The 15,577-nt window shown below is 37.9% G+C and overlaps 1 pseudogene; it reads right to left on the reverse strand.

Moving 5' to 3' along the window:
* Positions 1-1,605: 1,605 nt before the first annotated feature.
* LOC132006934 (transforming protein RhoA-like) lies at positions 1,606-2,073 on the reverse strand (annotated as a pseudogene).
* Positions 2,074-15,577: the final 13,504 nt, after the last annotated feature.

Raw genomic sequence — 15,577 nt, forward strand, 5'->3', positions numbered from 1 at the left:
AGCCATGACTTCCATGCTTTGCTTTCTCCTCCTCTGGAATTCCGCTGCTCTCCTTGGTATTGAACCTGCACTCCTTGGTAGTTGAACTTGGTCCTGGCTGGATTTCTTGTTGATCTTCTGGGGGAGGGGCCTGTCGTAGCAATTCTTAAGTGTCTTTGCCCCAGGCGGAATTGCACCACCCTTACCAGGGGCCAGGCTCAGTAATCTGCTCAGGTTTACTTTTGGGTGCTTTTGTTCCCTGAACACTTTCCGTAGAGTTCTGGAGGACGGGAATGAAAATGGCGGCCTCCCAGTCTCTGGCCTGGAGGAGCCAAGAGCTTGGGGCCCCACTCCTCAGTGCACCCTCAGATTAGCGCCCAATAACTCCCATCTCCCTGGCCTCTGGCTATGCTCTGAGCTCACTCAGCCTGGGACCAGTTCAAGGTAACCCTGAGCTGAGAGCTCACTCCTTGGCTCTGTCTCTATAGCTGGCTTCCTCATTCTAATACCTGCAAGCTCTGTGACACTCAGACACCCCAATCCTTCTGTGACCCTGCAGGACCTGGGGCCTCACTGACCCCGTGTGGGCTTCACCCCGGTTTAGCCTCTGGAGCGATGTCTCTCAGCAGAACAGACTTTTAAAAGTCCTGATTTTGTGCTCCATTGCTCCGCCACTTACTGGGAGCAGGCCCCTCCCCCCCGCAGTCTACCTTCCCGTCGCTTTGGATTCACTTCTCTGCCAGTCCTACCTTTCAGAAAGTGGTTGATTTTCTGTTTCTAGAATTGCTGTTCTTCTTCTCTTTGATCTCCCATTGGATTTGTAAGTGTTTGCAATGTTTAGATAAGCTATCTAGTTGATCTCCTGCTACCTGATGTAGTCTCAGCCTGCTACTTCTTCGCCATCTTGCAAATTATTACATGTTTTATTAGATGCACCTTTTCCATGTGATGTACTTCTTTTTTATTTTTTTAAATTTTCTGTCTGACTTTATTTTCAAACACACCTTCTTTAAAAAAATACAATTTCTACAAGGATAACAAATATCTGTATTAGGAAATCCAATCATACAAAAATACTACATCTAGTCTGGGGTAGATATGTTTATTTTTTGGTAACATACATTAAGTGGTACTAATTACAGAGTAACTATAAGGCAACTAACACGAACCCACAGAACTGTAACTGTCACAGCTGCATGGACTTGGGTCTTTCTGAATGAGCATTTTAAAAAAACTGGCTCTGAAGTAGGGACTCAACATAGTACCTTGCAGCCTACAGATGACAGGCAGGACATGTTAGTATAAAGTAGTAGCAGCCTAATTCACAAAAGTTAACAACTGTTTCTCTTTCTAAAAAGAAGCAAGAAGTTAATAAATTCCTTTAATTAGCACCTGGTGTGTCTTGTGGGAGTACAGAGGAGGGCTGTCAGAAGGACCTCGGTGGCCAGGTGAGTTGGACATCATTAACAATCATGGTTGGCTTCTAAATACTGGTAACAAGTTGACTTCTGATTTGTAATCTTAGGTAAATTATAAATAAATGAAAAAATGCCAGTAATCATACACTAAGATTAATGAACAACACTTCAAAATTAACTGCATGAAGGCTGTGCTTGCAACAGGGTTTCACAAGACAAAATACCCATATTTTTTCTTCGTACATCTGGCTTGCAAAGCAGCTCTCATGATCATTTCAAAAACCTCCTCACTCTGTCTTCAGTCTTTGCTGAACACTCCATGTACCCAAAAGCGCCAATCCTGTTTGCTATATCTCTGCCTTCTTCTAGCTTCACCAGCTCCTGCTTCATCTTGGCAAGATCCCAACTTGTGTGCTCATCATTCTGAAGATCCTTCTTATTCTCAACCAGGATGATGGGCAGGTTGGGACAAAAGTGCTTGACTTCTGGGGTCCATTTTTATGGGATGTTTTCTAAACTATCATGGCTGTCAATGGAGAAACACATCAGTATAACATCAGTGTCTGGATAGGAGAGAGACTTCAAGTGGTGATAATCTTCCTGCCCAGCTGTATCCCACAAAGCCAACTCTACCTAATTTCCATCAACTTCAATATCTGCCATATAGTTCTCAAACACTGTGGGTACATAACACTTTGACAGAGAGAGAGAGAGAGAGAGATCACAAGTAGGCAGAGAGGCAGGCAGAGAGAGAGGGGGAAGCAGGCTCCCCACTGAGCAGAGGTCCAATATGGGGCTCAATCCCAGGACCCTGAGATCATGACCTGAGCCGAAGGAGAGGCTTAACCCACTGAACCACCCAGGTGACCCACAAGTCTTACCACAGGTTCCACCACCAATAATCACCAGTTCCTTCCAGATGACAACCATGCTTACAAATGTGCTACAAGGGGGCGCCTGGGTGGCTCAGTGGGTTAAGCCGCTGCCTTCGGCTCAGTTCATGATCTCAGGGTCCTGGGATCGAGTCCCGCATCCGGCTCTCTGCTCAGCAGGGAGCCTGCTTCCCTCTCTCTCTCTCTGCCTGCCTCTCTGCCTACTTGTGATTTCTCTCTGTCAATAAATAAATAAAATCTTTAAAAAAAAAAAACAAATGTGCTACAAGACCCGCGGCCTGTGTGGCAGAAATTCCACAAGTGCCTTGAACTTCTCAGATGAAAGGCAATCAGGTGATGACTCAGATTCTGGCCTCTCTGGGCCAAGGAGACCTGTCTGCAAGTGGCAAGATCAGAGAAGGGCAGGTGGCTGAGGAGATGGCAGCAGATTAAAAAGATAACCTCCTGAGGGTGGCAGGTGGGAAGCGGGGAGCACCAGTGAGCAAGGGCAGTCATGGATGGGAAAGAGTGATATACTTCTTATCACAATTTCCATAAAAGATGACACATTCCATATCACATATATAACACAATAACTAATAAAATGAAAAAGTGAGATAATGAAAAATGAAAAAGTGAAATGAAAAAAAGTGAATGAAAAAATGAAAAAGTGAGATTTAAACAATGGACAGGGGACTTGGCAAGGTGGTGGAAGAGTAGGGGGACCTCATTTCATTTGGTCCCTTGAATTTAGCAGGTATCTATAAAACTTTTCTGAACACCCATGAATTCAGCCTGAGATGTAAGAAAATATATATGGAACTCTGTAAGTAAAAAAGTGACTGCTTTTTCAAAGTAAGAGGTATGGAGTCATGAATCTCTGGAGAAGATATCAGAAGACAAACAGAGGGGGAGCCTCCATAAGCTGGCTACTGGAAAGGGATACAAACTGGAGTGCAAAATCAAAACTCTTAGAAATCTGCTCCAGTGAGAGACATCTCTTTCTGAAAGAAGCTCTGGGGATAAAAAGTTGAGAGTTCTTGGTTCATTATTGTGGTCTCAGGATCTGAGGAGACACAGAACTAATGGGGATGCCTGATCCAGTAGAGTGCCCAAGCAGGGAAGCAGGGAAATGGGTCACAATCAGCAAGACCAGGAGGGGACATTCAGCTTGGGTGGCCATTAATCATGAGCTGGGTGAGTTGGTTGACTGCTATTTGCCTGAGCACCTTGAAAAGGACTGGAGTATGCAGGCCATTTGCCTTCCCCTAGGAGGGGTAAAATGGCTATACCCATGACTGGGCAATAACTCTCAGGGCGATGGTGTCCCCAGAAAGGACAGTAAGGTGACACCTAATACTCCCCACAGAGCAGAAGAGTGGGTATACTCATAAGCCCACAACCAATCTCAGTTCCTGGGCACACAAAGGGCCCTCAGATGCCCCCCCCCCCCCACCAATGAGCAGGATTACAGTAGGCAAACATTGCAAGACTGTGGAGTTTGGCATACACAAAAGTGAAAACTGTTTGTCACAGAGGGTTTATTGAAGGGGGGGTGAGCATGATCTCTCAGCTCTGGCCATAAATACAGGTTTGGCCATATTTACTCTGATCTAAAGAGGTGTAGAAAACCTCCAGGGAAGAAAGGTCACATAGAGGACCAGCTTCCAGTGAGTTCACCACCTGACAAAGGGTGAGACAACTCCACCCAGGCAAAGACACTTGAAAAGCAACACAGCAGGGCCCTCACCCAGAAGACAGACTGGAAGAACAAGTAGAAAACAAGCTTACAGATCCCACAAGACTGTAAAACTACAGTGCCAGGGAAAATAGTATATATAGCTCCTGAAGTTTTCTCACAATTCATTTATCTTTCAGTCTAAAATTTTCCATTTTTTTGTACCTTTCCACCATTCCAACTACATTCTTATTGTACCAACTTGTGGTTTTTTTTTTAAGATTTATTTATTTGACAGAGAGATCACAAGTAGGCAGAGTGAGAGGAGGTAGCAGGCTCCCTGCTGAGCAGAGAGCCTGATGCGAGGCTCAATCCTAGGACCCTGAGATCATGACATGAGCTGAAGGCAGAGGCTTAACCCACTGAGCCACCCAGGCGCCCCCCAACTTGTGTTTTGAAGTTGATTTTTTATTTTTTAAACCTACATTTTATAGATAAATGCTTCATTTTAGTCCTTTTTTCACTCTATTCAAATATATATACAGAGTTTTGCTTTCTTTGCAAATTTGGAATGTAGATTCTTCTAACACAGAGACCAAAATTCAATCAGGAAAAAGAGAATCACCCTGCTTTGTCCACACTGAGAGATTATAGTCTCTTCGCCCCCTTTTTTTGTTTTTCTTTTCTTATTTCATTTTGGTTTTGTTTGCTTTTTTGTTGTGGCTTCTAACCTCTTTAGATTTGTCTAGTGTGTATTTCGCTTGGATCATGCTTGATATTTTGGACTCTGCTCACTTGTTCACCCATCCTTCTCTGCACAAAATGACTAGAAGGAGGAATTTACAACAAAAGAAAAAAAAACAGAGGCAATGTTCTTTGCCACAGCAATGTTCTCTGCTACAGAGCTAATGGATATAGATATAAGATGTCAGGGATGGACTTTCAGGATAGCAATTATGAACTTAATAGCTAGGCTTGAAAAATCATAAGTGACACTACAGAATCTCTAAGGGCATAAGTGAGATCTAATAAAGCTAAACTTAAAAATGCTATGAATGAGATGCAGTCTAAATGGGATTCTCTAACAGCTAGAGTCAGTGAGAAGAGAGAATAAGTGATCTAGAGAACAGTCTGATGGAAAGGAAGGAAGTTGAGGAAAAGGGAAAAGACAACTCAGGGCCCATGAAGAAAGACTTCAGGAATTTAATGATGCCCTGAAAAGAAAAAAAAAAAAAACATCAGAAATACTGGCATGCCTGAGGGAGTAGAGAGAGAGAGGGCCAGAAATTATATTTGAAAAAATCATGGCTGAGAACTTCCCTAATCTGGGGAAGAAAATAAGTGTTCATGTCCTAGAGGCAGAAAGGACACCTCCCCAAATCAATAAAAATAGATTAACACCCCAACATATAATAATGAAGCTTGCAGATCTTAGAGAAAAAAGAAGCTATCATGGAAACATTTAGGAAGAGGCGATTCCTTATGTACAGAGGGAGGAATATCAGAATAACATCAGACCTATCCAAAGAAACCTGACAGTCCAGAAAGGGCAGGCATGATATACTGAGGATATTAAATGAAGAGAATATGCAACCCAGAATACTTTATCTAGCAAGGCTGTCATTCAGAATGGAAGGAGAGATAAAGATCTTCCAGGACAGACAGAAACTGAAAGAATATGTGACCACCAAGCCAGCCCAGAAAGAAATATTAAGGGGGATACTGTAAGGGAAGAGAGACTCCAAGAATAATATAGACCAGAAAGAAACACAGATGATCAACAGAAACAGAGAGTTTACAGGCAATACAATGGCACTAAATTCATATCTTTCAATGGTTACTCTGAATGTAAATGAGCTAAATGCTTCAATCAGAAGACATAGGGTATCAAATTGGATAAAAAAGGCAAGACCCATCCATATGCTTTCCATATACAAGAGACTCATTTTATTTTATTTTTAAAATATTTAATTTATTTATTTGACAGAGAAAGAGAGCACAAGCAGAGGGAGCAGCAGGCAGAAGAGGGAAAAATAGTCTCCCTGCTGAGCAGGGAGCCTGATGTGGGACTTGATCCCAGGATTCTGGCATCATGACCCAAGCCAGAAGCAGCTGCATAACTGACTGAGCCACCCAGGGGTCCGTACAAGAGACTCATTTTAGACCTAAAGTCTCCTCCAGACTGAAAGTGAGGAGTGGAGAACAATTTATCACACTAATGGACTTCAAAAGAAAGTTGGGGGTAGAAATCCTCATATAAGACAAATTAGATTTTAAACCAAAGATTTTAGTAAGAGATTGAAAGGGACACTATACCATACTTAACAGATCTATCCAACAAGAAGATATAACAATTCTAAATATTTATGCCCCCAACATGGGAGCAGCCAATTATATAAGCCAATTAGTAAGTGAAGCAACACATTGATAATTCTATATCAATAGCAGGGGACTTCAACACCCCACCCACCACAATGGGCAGAGCATCTAAGAAGATCAACAAAGAAACAGGGCTTTGAATGACACACTGGACCAGATGGACTTCACAGATATATACAGAATGTTGCATCAGAACAGCAGTATACTCATTCTTCTTGAGTGCACATGAAACTTTCCCCAGAATAGACCTATTACTGGGTCACAAACCAGGTCTCAACTGGTCCCCAAATATTAAGATTATCCCCTGCATATTTTTAGAACATAATGTTTTGAAACTTTATTCACAAGAATAAATTTAGAAGAAACTAAAACACTTAGAGGTTAACGAGCATCCTGCTTAAGAATGAATGGGTCAACCAGGAAATTAAAGAAATTATTGTTCCCATTGCCCTACATTCTCCTCAATATCTGTTATTGTTTGTTATTTTCTCAGTTTCTGTATTAGCAATATCCAGCAATACAGAGAATAGTCTGGAGTGGACCTCTCCCTTCCTCCTAGATATGAAGTTGAATCACAGCTACAGCCACTGTGGAAGGTGTCTTCTGGTCCCAACTTCCTAGAAGGGCTGGACACAACTCCTGGAAGCTGTGTGGTCCACAACATTTGAGCTAAGATGTGGGTGGGCAGAGCCAATATTGTACAGAGCAAAGTTAGTTCCTTAGTTGAAAGGAAATTTGGGGTTGAATCAACTTGAATTAAGACAACAAAATTATTTACCAACTTTAGAGATTCTTCTCTCACTACACCTGGGCAAGGAATCTACCTTGTAACCATACTCATCACTGAATACAGCCTATAGCTTCTTTGACAAGGGTCCTTACCATTGCAAATAAGAAGCTGTATTCACTCCTTAATATTCCTACATACAGTGACACTAGAATGGATGACACAGCTTGTGGCTTCCCTCATCTGCAGAACAAAACCAGTTGCCTTGCATAACCAGGGAAGTTGGTGCACACCCTGATGTGATTAACATCCCTAAACAATGAGATATACAGGCTCTGGGTCCCATCCTGCTGCCCTAACAGGCCAAGGAAGTTAATTCATAGCCCCACTTACTATATTAATAATAGTACTCAGTTAGCCATCTAGGCAGCCTGACCAGAAGCCTGCCCATAGTAGAGCCTCACTTAGGTATGGAACAAAGCTAGCAATCCTATTCAACTCTTCTCAGTCAGCAGCACATTCTGCCATCTCTGTCCTCAGAGTTCAAACAGTTGCCTCACTAAAAATAGGCCACAATTGCAAGCCACACATGCCCCAGGACATTCTCAGCAGGTACAATCAAAATCCCAAACTGAGCTATCAGGTGAAGAACTGTCTCTGCCAAAGTAAAATTGTAAAGTTGGAAGATGAAACTGATTACTCAAAATGAGCAAAAAGGAATCAAGAATCATGGAAATCCAAGTAAAAATAGCACAACCAAAGGAATCTAGTAAAGTTCCAATAATTAGCCCTAAAGAAATGGAGATCTATGAACTATGACAAATAATTCAGAATAATGTTCTCAATGTAGTTTAATGACCTGCAAGAAAACAACCAGACAACTAAACAAAATTAAGAAAACAATGCGTAAACAAACCAAGAAGTTTGAAAAGGAAATGGCAACCATCAACTAGCACCAAACAGAAATCCTAGAGTTAAAAAACAAAATAACTGAACTGAAGAATTCAACAGTTTCAAAACAGACCTAATTATAACCTAATCAATAACCTGGAGAATAAGACATTGGAAATTACATAATCAGAGGAGCAACAAAAAAAAGAATGAAAAAGGGTGGAAAAAGGCTGTGGGAATTATGGGGCACCATGAGAAGAAACAATGTTTGCATTATGAGAATTCCAGAAATAAAAGAGAAAGTAATAGGAAGTATACTTGATGCAATAATAGTTGAAAAATTCCAAACCTGGAATAGAAGTGGACATCCAGATCCATGATGCCCAAAGGATCCCAAATAAGCTCAACCCAAATAGGGCTACACAAAGACATTGTAATTAAATTGTCAAAAATCAAAGGAAAATAAATAATTTTAAGAACATCAAGAGGAGACAGAGAAATCCTGTAAGAATATCAGTGGCTTTCAGTGGCATTCTTAACAGAAACTTTTTAGGTCAGGAAAAAATGGGATGATATATTCAAATATTGAAAAAAAAGTACCTGTCAACCAATAGTTCTCTATCCAGTGAACTTGTCCTTCAGAAATGAAAGAGAGATAGACTTTCTTATACAAACAAAAGCTGAAGTAATTTATTACCACTAGACCTGCCTTACAAAAAATGTTAAGGGGAGTTCATTAAGTGGAAGTAAAAGAATGTTAATTACTATAATAAAAACAGAAAAAAAATGTAGCATATATCTCAATGGTGATAGTACATATATAGTCATAGTTAAGTTCTGCAATATGGTAATAGTAGTGCATAATTCACTTATAACTCATCTAATTTTTTTTAAAAAAGAACATGGTAAAATAATCATAACAACATTAATCTGTTATTAGTTACACAATATTAAAAAACTGTAAATGATAACAACAACCTCAAATGTGAGGGTGAAAAGAAGTGAAAGTGTAAAGTTTATTAATCCTATTGAAGTTAAATTATTGTAAGCTTAAAATAGGGTGTTATAAGTTTAAGATATTTTATGTAAGCCTCAGGGTAACAACCAGAGAAAATCCTGCAATATTAATACAAGAACACAATAAAGAAGCCAAAGCATAAATATTGATACCAAAAGATATGACACAAAGACAGCAAGTAAGGAAAAACAGATCTTACAAAACAATCAGAAAACAATTAAGCAAATGACAATAGTAAGTCCTTACCTGTCAGTAATTACTATGTATGAACTGATTAAATTTTGTAATTAAAAGACATAGAATGGATGATGGATATTAAAAAAAAAGAATATGCTTCCCACAAAAGACTTACTTTTGCCTTAAAAACACACATAGGCTGAGAGTGAAGAGATGGAAGAATACATTTTAAACAAATGATAACAAAAACCAAAAAACAAACAGCAGAGGTAGTTATATCAGACAAAATACATTTTTTAAATGGTAAAAAGAGTCAAAGAAGCTCATTATGTAATGATAAAGTGGTCAATCCATCAAGAAGATATAACAATATTACTTATGCACTCAATATTGGAACATCCAAATATATAAAGCAAAAAATAATAAAACAAGCTGGAGAAATAAACAATAATACAATAGTAGTTGGCAACTTTAATATTTCACTCACAACAATGGACAGATGATTCCCACAGAGAATCAATAAAGAAATAGTGGGTTTAAGCTACACTACAGACCAAATGGATCTAATAGAAAATGGAACATTCTATCCAACAAGTGCAGAATACACATCCTTCTCAGGTGCACATGAAATGTATTGTGTTGTATTTTGTTTTGTTTTTGTTTTGTTTTGTTTTTAGGATAGATCATATGTTAAGCCACAAAACAAATCTTAGCAATTTCAAAAATAGTGAAGTCATCCCCAGTATCTTCTCTGACCACAATGACATTAAACTAGAAATCAATAACAAGAAGAAAACTGGAATATTCACACATACATAAAATTAAACAGCACTATTCTAACCAGTCAATGGATGAAAGAATAAATTAAAAGGGAAATAAAAAAGTTTGTGGATAGAATTGAAAATGGAAACACAGCATAACAGAGGTTGTAGGGTGCAGCAAAAGCAGTTAAAGGAGGGAAGTTTATGGCAATTAATGTCTGCATTGAAAAGTGAGAAAGATCTTAGATAAAGAATCCAACTCTATGCCTTAAGGAATTAGAAAAAGAAAATCAAACAGACCCCAAAGTTAGAAGAAGAAAGGAAATAATAAAGATTACAGCAGAAATAAAAGATATAGATAATAGAAAAATGATGGAAAGTAAAGGCAAACTAAAAGTTGGTTCTTTCACAAGATAAACATCACAAATCTTTAGTTAGATTAACCAAGGGAAAAAAAAAAAGGACCCGAAGTAAGTAACAAAATGAAAAATGAGACATTACAACTGATAACACAAAAATTCAAAGGATAATAAGAAGCTACTATGAACAACTATATGCCAACAAACTGAACAAACTAGAATAAATGGAAAAATTCTTTGATAAACTTTCAAATTTTATCTCACTTGTTTGAAGAACTTAGACTTAGCAAGATTAAATGAGGAGGAAATAGAAAGTCTGAATAGACCAATTACTAGTAAAGAGATTGAATCAGTAATAAGAAATCTCACAACTAAGTAAAGCCCAGGACCCAAAGACCTGAATTTTCCCCAAAATTTAAAGAATTAAGACCAATCCTTTTCAAAGTCTTCCAAAAAATCAAAGAGGAAGAGATAATTCCAAACTCATTTTATGGAGCCAGCATTATTTTGATACCAAATCACAAAACAACACTATTAGAAAAGAAAACTATAGGCCAATATCCCTGATAAATATAGATGCAAAAATTCTCAACAAATTACTAGCAGACAAAACTCAGAAGCACATTGAAATTGTCATTCACCATAATAAATTGTGAGTTACCCCTGAAATGCAAGGATGTTTCAACACATGCAAATCAATCAATGTGATAGGCCACATTAATAGAATGAAGGAAAATAATCCTATGATCATCTCAATAGACACAGAGAAAACATTTAGCAACATTTAACATCTATTCATGATAAAATTTAACAAATTAGGTATAGAAAGACCATATCTCAACATAATAAAGACCATATATGACAAGTCCACAGCTAACGTTACACTTAATGCTAAAGAATTGAAAACTTTTCTTCTAAAACCAGGAACAAAACAAGGATACCTACTCTTCTGACTCCTATTCTGCAGTCCTCGCTAGAACAATCACACAAGGAAAAGAAATAAAAGGATATCAGAATTGGAAAGGAAGGGGGACACCTAGGTAGCTCAGTCAGTAGAGTATCTGCCATCTGCTCATGTCATGATCCCAGAGTCCTGGGATCAAGCCCCATGTCCAGCTCCCTGTTCAGCAGGAAGTCTGCTTTTCTCCTTCTGCCCCTCCCCCTGCTCTTGTTCTCTCTCACTCTCAAATAAATAAATAAATAAAATCTTTAAAAAAAAAAGAATTGGAAAGGGAGAAGTAAAATTGTCCCTGTATGTAGGTGAAATGATTTTATATATTGGAAAATTCTGAAGATCCAACGAAGTGTTAGATCAAATCAATGAGTTCAGTATAGGTGTAGAATATAAAATTAATATACAAAATCAGTAGCATTTCTATACACTAAAAATTAATTTTCTGAAAAAGACATAAACCAATTCCATTTACGATAGCATCAAATATAATAAAATACTTAAGATTTGGGGTACCTGGATGGTTAAGTGTGTAACTCTTGATTTTGGCTCAATGAATGATCTCAGGGTCTTGAGATCAAGCCCCATGTCAGGCTCTGCACTCAGTGGAGAATCTGCTTCTCTCCCCTTCCCTTTGCCCTTCCCCATGTTCATGCTCACTCTCTCTCAAATAAAAAATAAAATCTTAAAAAAAAATTTAAGGAGGTGAAAGAACTCTACTCTGAAAACTATGAGACAATAATTTAAGAAATATGAGACACAAATAAATTAAAAGCTATCTCATGTTCATGGATTAGAATCATTAACATTGTTAATATGTCAATACTACCAAAAGCCAGCTATAGATTCAATGCAATCCCTGTCATGTTTTCATTATATAATGTTAGGTGAACAAAGCAGGTTAAAAACACTACCCTAGACATTGGGATATATGGTGTGAACAGAACAGATATGTGTTCTTTATTCTTGGAGAAATGGGGAAAATAAACATAAAACAACTACATACACAAGTGGTATTATTTGTGACAAAGAAGTGCAGGGTGCTTCCAAGATGATAAAACAGGGAAGGTCTTCCAAAGCAAATGTCGATGGCTGAAAGAATAGCATATATGAGGGCCCTGAAGTAGAAAAGAACATGGTACCTTCCAGGAATGGAAAATTTCTCCAAATTCCCACTCTTTAAATGGGGGAGATATGATTCAAACCCAAGGATATCTAATTCCACATCTCTTGTATGTATGACTGACTATGCAACCTAACATATTGAAAAGTAAAAATAGGAGATAAGGCAGGAAGGCAGGTGGGGCTAAGAAAACAGAAGAAAGCCTTTCTGTCAGGATAAAGAGAATTTTATTTGTTAGAGAATGGAGATCCACAGAAATTCTGTGAACATCAGAGACATAAATAGAGGTATGTTTTAAGGAGATGGGCTTGGCCAACAGTGTATGGGAAAAAGGATGGATTAGAGTGGGGCTACTCAAAGTGTGATCCCAGAACTGGCAGCATCAACATTGATTTGCTAGTTAGAAATTCTTACCCTCTTCCAGACCTACTGAATCAGAAATGGAACAAAATCCCAAAGTTTTTTGTTTTATAAGCTTTTCATGTGATTCTAATGCACACTAAAGTTTGTGAACTACTAGATGGGAAAGAGGAAAGACCAGTGGTTTAAGAAAAAAACAACAGTTTGAGACAATAGTAATGATATAAGTGAAAGATATTAAAAGTCTGGATTAAGATTGCAAGGGAATAATGGATTTGAGATTCCTCATGGCTCTAGAATTTACTGAGTTCAATCACTTATTGGATGTAGACAGCAGGGAGGTGGAGAAATAAAATAGAAACAGAAAAGTCAGGACTTGCTAGTTAGAAAGAAATATAATTTTGTTTTTGACTACATTCTTCTTAATTTAATTTCACCAAAAGGAATTTTTGAAAGTTGATAGCTTACCATCCATACTCTCCAAGCCTACTTTAAGCAAGCAAATAGATTTCTGCTTGTGGCATGTGACAATTTGTTTGGAGGGAGTTTCTTTTAGCTATAAATTAGATTTTGCAAATTTCCAAGAGGTACAGAATTCATGTTAAAGTTCTAATGATGATAACTGTAATCACTCACATAAAACCACCAAAATGCATGGAAACAGATCATCAACTTTAAATGGATAGCCATTAATAACAATGGACTCTATCTAACTTCCATTTTCCAGCCCCCTATACTCAGAAATATTATTATTTATATATCAGAAGGACAATATTACAACATTAATCTCAACTATTTGTAGTTTTATTCTACCAATAAGTAAATTCTATCTCCTCCCTATCTGGCTCTCCTTGCTCCTGATTTCAAACAATTGTAAAAGTTTTGGAAAGAAAGAACCTTCCATGATGCCTTCCACATACTGGGCAAGGGCCATAAATATTAATCTGATTTAAAAGTGTCTTCTAGCCACTTTTTTCCCAAGAATGTACAATGAGATCTCTGTGTAATTTAGATCCCTATAATTATCTGTTAAGCCAAACATAAATAACAGTAGAGAGTCCTTACCATAGGATTGAAATGTACTAAACAGAACTATTCTATCACAATAAATAAATACTGGGATGAGAATAAAATACTACAGGGAGAAGCAGACTCAACCTGACCATCTTTTTTCTCACTTCACTTTATTATATCACTTAATGATTTGGATATATTTAGGACTGCTGTCACATTTCCAGAATTCTCTTATTGATTAAGTATGATAAACCATGTTTCTATTCTTCTTCCTACAGTCAATTCACAACTAAAAGAAGAAACAGGGTCTATAAAACCCTTCACTAAGCAACCCCTTTTAATTTTTATTAGTTGGTCTACTCAAATAGGTTTACCTTTCTTTCTCTCACTTTCCCATAGCTTTCCTGCCAACAGGTGAGAATATTTTAAAGAATAAAAGAAAGGTGATATATCCATGAGCCTGGATGAGATATGGTCTAAGATGAACTTGTGAAGTAATCCTACCATGTAAGATGAAGAAAACTCCTGCAGGTTTCATTATAAAATTGAACATTGCTTAGGGCCTGCATCTGAGTCCTACTTCTACCACTAAATAATGATGACTTTACATAAACTCCTTTCGCTTTTTTGGCCTCAATCTTGTAACATGAAAAAAGCAGATGACTATTCAGGCTCCTTTTTGGTTCCATACAAATTTTAGTATTATTTGTTTTAGTTCTGTGAAAAATGATCTCAGTATTCTGACAGGGATTGTATTAAATCTATAGATTGCTGTGGATAGTATGAATATTTTAAGATATTTTGATTAATTTATTTATTTGACAGACAGATCATAAGTAGGCAGAGAGGCAGGCAGAGGGAGAGGGAGAAGCAGGCTCCCTGTTGAGCAGAGAGCCTGATGCAGGGGTCGATCCCAGGACCCTGAGATCATGACCTGAGCTGAAGGCAGAGGCTTTAACCCACTGAGCCACACAGGCGCCCCTATGAATATTTTAAAATATTAGTTCTTCCAATACATAAGCATGGAATATCTTCATAGTGTCAATTCAATTTCTACCATCAGTCTTTCATAGTTTTAGGAGTACAGATCTTTCATCTTTTTAAGTTTATTCCTAGGTATTATAACAACATAGCTGGACCTAGACAGTATAATACAAAATGAAATGTCAGAGAAAAACAAATACCATATGATGTGGTATGTGAAATTTAAGAAAAAGCAAAAGAGAGTGCGCGAGAGAGAAACAGAGAAACAAATCATAGACTCTTTTTAAAATTTTTAATTCTACTTTATTTTTTTTTTGCCATAGACATTTTTAAAAAAATTAACATATAATGTATTATTAGCACCAGGGGTACAGGTCTGTGAATCGCCAGGTTTACACACATCACAGCACTCACCATAATACATACCCTCCCCAATTCCAATAACCCAAACACCCTCTCCCTAGCCCCCTCCCGCCAGCAGATTTCAGTTTGTTTTGCGAGATTAAGAGTCTCTTATGGTTTAATCTCCCTCCTGATCCCATCTTGTTTCATTTATTCCTTTCCTAACCCTCAAAACTCCCACATTGTTTCTCAACTTCCTCATATCAGACAGATCATATGATATTTGTTATCCTCCAATTGGCTTATTTCACTAAACATAATACCCGCCTAGTTCCATGCACATCGTCACAAATGGCAACATCTCATTTCTTTTGATGGCTGCATAATATTCCATCGTATATATATACCACCCCTTCTTTATCCATTCATCTGTTGGTGGACATCTAGGTTGTTTCCATACTTTGCCTATTTGGACATTGCTGCTATAAACATTCGGGTGCACATGCCCCTTCGGATCACTACATTGGTATCTTTATGGTAAAT

Source organism: Mustela nigripes, chromosome X, assembly GCF_022355385.1.
Source record: "Mustela nigripes isolate SB6536 chromosome X, MUSNIG.SB6536, whole genome shotgun sequence".
NCBI lineage: Eukaryota > Metazoa > Chordata > Mammalia > Carnivora > Mustelidae > Mustela > Mustela nigripes.